The following is a 6000-nucleotide window of genomic DNA, read 5'->3' on the forward strand; positions in this document are numbered from 1 at the left end:
ACCCCGATGCTCGAGGCGGATCCCACGAATATATAAGCAGTCGAATAATAGTAGAACAACGAAATAAACACAGGATGAGTACAGTGACGTACCCTGGCCCCGGGGGCGCCTTCGGATGGATCGATGAGCTGGTCGCGATGCTAATCAAGTCGTCGCGGCCCTGAAGAGTAGACGAATGTGAGGCAGCTGAAGAGTTGGGTTTGAGGGCGACGACATGGAATCCGGTGCGAGCATGGATCTAAAAGGCGGCATGTCGGCCGAAATATGACGACGACTCTTGAGCCGGAATACTACAGTGGCTCGTAGACCGGGACACGACACGTAGGCCGGATAATACCAGTAACTCATAATCACAATAGAAATACGAAACGCGGCGGCTCGATGGCTAGAGCATGACACACAAAGCATAACACAGATCAGGGAGGCAGAGTGTAATAGTAGCGGTCCGAAGGCCGAATCAGCGGTGGCACCGACGGAGGCCGTGGGTCAATCGGTGGCTGTCACTAGAGGTGGCATCGGAGGGCGGCAGCGGTGGGAGGCACCGGCGGCCTACCGGGGGCCGCTGGAGGAGGTGCCGACGACTGCGGGAGGCATCGGCGACGGCTGGAGGATGCGTCAGTGCCCGCTGAAGGCAGCGGAGATACTCCTCAACGACGTCAGCGTCGAAGGGGGGAGGAGGTAGCGGAGAGGAAAGCAGCTGCCAGGGTCAATGGCTCCCAACAGTAGCGATGGCAGTGAACGAAAGTGAGGGGGCGACCGCTCGCTGGAGGAGCGGCGGTGGCGTCGGAGGTGGGAGGCGACCTAGCAGTGCTGACAACCCGGGAGGCGTCGACATAGGGGAGTCGATGGTGTGCGTGAGGGCAAAGGGGATTGCTGCCCGCGTGGTGGGAGATGATGGCGAGGCGCGTCCTGGTGGTCGGCTGCGATGGATGCTGCGGCAGACGCCAGTTGGGAGAGGAAGAGAGGAGAGGGGAGAGAAAAGCAAGGGCGGCCTCGCTAGCCAGAGATGGTCGGTGTCGGGGATGCTAAGTATGAGTGATGTCGAGGGCGGAATCGGAGGCAAACCAGACGGAGGCAGAAGCTCCAAACCTCTGTGCTCGGCGGTGGCCCCCCCATCCAAGCACCAAGCCCTCCCTTTGACGCATGAACAGGGCACCTTAAAGCCCTAAGCCATCAAATGACAGAAATAGCCCCCCCCTCTCTCTCTCCATAATCTCCCTTATACCCTTATGATACATCCGCATCACAAACCTCCACCTCAAGTCTAGTCGAAGGAGATGTGAGTCCAACTGACTGGACAGTCTATCGCCAAAGCTGAATCACTCTCGATAACAGAGTCGAATCGCTGAACCCGCTCGTATAATTGTTAGAATGTATACTGAAAGGCTAAGCTTTCGTAAACATTTTTTGAATAAAGAATCACATTTGGTCAAATTATCTACATTTGTTTGTAGTTGTTCAATTAATTTATATTGTAGATAGCATAGTATGTGGTGTCACATACAAAAGATAATGTTATCAGTACCTTATAAATTATAAACAGTAGCTCACGACCAAAATGGAAAGGAACAAACCATTGGAAGGTCGTAGTGTAATTAGGTATTAGTTTATCTTAACTATATAATTACACTAGTACACTTAGAGTGTATTGAGTAGGACCATCAGAGGTCGTTTTCTTTTATACTGACTTTATAAAGGAACAAAGACCTCAGTTATTATGGAAGTGTGTGCTCTTAATCCTAATATAATAACAAACACATATATTTAATATTTATTTCTTTAATTTATCAATGGGTGAGATTTAGTTTGATGAATCAATAAGCCCGATAAGTTGGGAAATGATATAACTTATAGTGTGTGTTGTTGATTATAGAAGGAAACTGTGTCTTAGTGATCTAGGATGATAATGTCCCCAAGAAGAGCTCATAAGAATTGTCATGTTAAACCCTGCAGGTGGACTTAGTTTGACATGACGATAAGGTTGAGTGGTACTATTCTTGGACTAAGATATTAATTAAATGAGTTGTTAGTAACTCACTTAATTAGTGGACATTCGACATTTTAAACACAGGGAGACTAACACACTCATAATAAGAAGGAGCCCAAAAATGTAATTTGAGATTGATGCGGTAGTTCAATAATAGTTCTCTAGTGGAATGAATTATTATTGATAAAATTAAGTTGTGTATTCGGGGCGAACACGGGATGCTTAATTTTATCGGGAGACCAAAACCAATTTCTCCTCTCGGTCCCTATCGTAGCCTCTTATTTATAGAATACTATACCCACCTATACCCATCTTCATACCCATGGTGTAGGGGCCGGCCAAGCTAGCTTGTGGATCAAGCTAGGGTCGGCCAAACCTTGGTCTATGGGTGGCCGGCCCTAGCTTGAACCCAAGCTTAGGTGGCCGACCCTATTAAATTAAAAAAGAATTTTAATTTTAAAATTTTCTTATGTGAAAGATATAATTTATTGGAGAGATTCAAAATTAAAATATCTCTTATAAGTCTCTACAAAAGATTAAAGAAAGAGATTAAATCTCTTTCCTTATTTGTAGATTGGAAAGATATTTTATTTTTTCTCTTTGAAAATTATTCACATGTTGAAAAATTAAAATTATAGAAATTTATTTTTATCAACCATGAAGGAATTTTAAAGGAATTTTTTTTAAAAAAACTTTCTGAAGACAAATAAGGATTTTAATTGTTGATTGAAAATTGTCTTGTTTGCTCTCCATGAGGTGGCCGACCATAACATGAGGGATTAGGAAATTTTGTTTAATTTTTCTTAATTAATTCATGTCAAGGAAAGTTAAGGAAATTTTATTGTAATTAAATTTCCTTATTTGCCAAAGCTAAGGATTATAAAAGAGGGGGTTTTGGGAGCCTTCAAGGTGAACAACCTCTATTATTTTCTCCCTCTTTTCTTCCTTGGTGTGGCCGGCCTCCTTCTTTTCTCTTCTCTCCATCTTGTGGCCGAACCTCTCTTTCTCCTTGGAGATCAAGTGGTGGCCGAATTTTAGCTTGGAGAAGAAGGAGAGAAAGCTTACATCCCTTGGAGCTTGGTTGGTGGAAAAAGATCTTCATCTTTTGGAAGCATAGTGCTTGGCCGAAACTTGAAGAAAGGAGAAGAAGTTGCTTTGGTGGTTTTTCATCTCGGAAGATCGTTGCCCACACAACGTCCGAGGTTAGAAGAGGAATACGGTAGAAGACCTAGAGGTTTTTGCTTGCAAAAGAAAAGGTATACTAGTATTTAATTTCTGCATCATACTAGTTTTATCTTCATGTAAAAATATCAAATACAAGAGACATGCGATTCTAGTATTTCGAATTTGTTTTCGATATTGTGTTCTTTTATTTTCTTTTCCTTGTGATTTGATTGTTCTTTTTGGTTGACCTAAAGTTATTTAAGGAAATTAAATATTAGCTTTCCTTAAAAGGCTTTGCCTAGGCGGTGGTGGTTGTTCCCATATCCAAGAAGGCCATGTGCCTCGCCATGCAGTCCTGGAAGCCAATTCTGGAAATTAATATTTAATGGAATTAATAACATAGGTGATTTGGATCGAACGTGTTAAGTTCCGCAGGAGATCCAAGTCTAAACCTAAAAGAACAAGTAAATTAAACTTTGGATCAAACGTGTTAAGTTCCGTATACGATCCAAGTTTAATTTAAAAGAACACATGGTAGCTAGGAAAGGTTCAGACCTTTATACAAAATTTTTGTATAGTGGAACCATTAGGTTTTCCGAGTAGCAACCAACAATTGGTATCAGAGCTAGGGTTTTGCCTCTGTGTATTTGGTATTAGTTTAATTATGCACATGTCATACATAATTTAGGCAGGTTAATAGTAGGATGTGCTAACTTTGTGGATGCAGGATCCAACTATTATGACTTATAGTTATTATGTGTGTGATTGGACCCTTGGATATGTCAAGGGCATTTATTGTGTGTGCATGATTGTATTACAAAATACAGCAGGAGCTGTGTTTAGTTTTATTAGGATTTTATTTTTGATCTAGTTACATGTACATTCCTTTTATGGAATATAGGATCGATGGATGTAAATTTTATTTTATGTTCGATCTAGTTTACATGTACATTCATTTGAGGAATATAGGATCGAAAAATGTAAAATTCTATTTTTGTCGCGGATCGAATCTTGCAAGGCGTGGAACCTTTTGAGGACCAGAGGCGCAGCGGAACAAGGAGCAAGATGGATGCGACAACTAGACCCGGTGGCAGTGGCCAAAGATGACAACAGCTAAGGTTGGCGACACACAGAGGACAACAATAGATAAAAGTCATAATAGTTGAAAATTAGTTTTTCTATTTATTGCTTTTATATTGTGCTGTGTGTGCATGTTAGTATACATGTTTAGTAGGCTAGTATAGTCAAAATTCCTCATTTTAAATAACTAAGTGGGAGAGGGATTTTAAATAAATCACATGGTCTCCATTACTGATTTGTAAGTGATGCAAACAAACTTGCGCGTTGGCTCTGAGTGCCTTCCTCCATATCGGATGAGTTTGTTTGTGGATCACTAGAACAAACTTCCATTTAGGATGACTATAGGAAGTTAATTAAGAGCGTGTGATCTTCCCCATCGGAAGGGGCACAATCTTATTAATGGACTTAGTGTCAAGTAATGGTATACACTTAGGCATGTCTAATAGTATCCTCCCCATCGGAGTCACTGCTATTATTCATGTGACCAAAGAAAACCAACTATTAATTTTATTTGTCAAAAAGTTAAGTTGACAAGATAATAAAATTAATGGGTTAAACTCTCCTTTTACAAATGTTGAATTTGTATACGTCCACACTATTGTGGCATACAAAATTCACAGTGTTTTGAGGTGTTGATTAATTTAAAATAGCATTGTTTGAGGAATCAATATTATTCTAAATTTAGAATTCTGACCAAAAGTTATTTGTGATTCTTAGGATGACTTTCAACCCACTGCTATCATACTAAAAGAGAACAGACTTACTGGTCCTAACTACATAGATTGGAAAAGGAATCTGGACATTGTTCTTACTGCTGAAAGCTATAAGTTTGTATTGACTGAACCTTGCCCTGATACACCCAATGGTGAATCTACCCAAGAGGAGATTGAGTATCATAGAAAATGGGTAAAAGCAGATGAGATGGCGCGGTGTTACATTTTGGCTTCAATGTCAAATGTATTGCAACATCAGCATCAAGATTTACCAACATCCTATGATATTATGAACAATCTCAAGGAACTCTTTGGTCACCAGGATCAGGCCTCTAGGCAAGAAGTCATGAGAAAGATAATGACGGCCACCATGCAAGAGGGTACTCCCGTGAGGGATCATATCCTAAAGATGATGGCTTATCTAAATGAAATACAAATCATTGGAGGAGAAATTGATGGGGAAACACAGATCGATATGATCCTCCAAACGCTACCTAGAAGTTTTGAACAATTCCGCCTGAATTACAATATTCATTGGCGGAACTACTGATGGAACTTTAGGCGCAGAAGGTTTGTTTTGCATAATTCTCATATTCACTATGCTGAAAATGGTTCTACTTCTAAACCGAAAGGAAAGAAGAAGAAGAAACAAGTTAGCTCAGCAAAGAAAGTGAATAAATCTCAGAGTACAGGACCTAAAGCTGGAATGAAGAAGCCGAAGGGCAAGTGCTTCATCTGCAAACAGTCTGGGCATTGGAAGGTGGACTGTCCTCGTAGGAATCAAAACAACAAAGGTATTTCTCATGCTCTGGTTGTTGAAACATGTTTAGCGGTGTTATCTACCAGCACCTGGTGTGTAGATACGGGAGCCACTGATCATGTCTGCAATTCCTTGCAGGGGTTCCAGGAAACCCGACGACTATCTGAAGGAGAAATTACCGTCTACATGGGCAATACTACTAAGGTGGCGGCTGTTGCAGTGGGAGATGTCTACTTATCTTTTTATAAGAATAGAAATTTGGTTTTAATAAATTATCTTTATGTACCTAGTTTTAG

The sequence above is a fragment of the Zingiber officinale genome, chromosome 5B, assembly GCF_018446385.1.
Source record: "Zingiber officinale cultivar Zhangliang chromosome 5B, Zo_v1.1, whole genome shotgun sequence".
In the NCBI taxonomy this organism is placed as follows: Eukaryota; Viridiplantae; Streptophyta; class Magnoliopsida; order Zingiberales; family Zingiberaceae; genus Zingiber; species Zingiber officinale.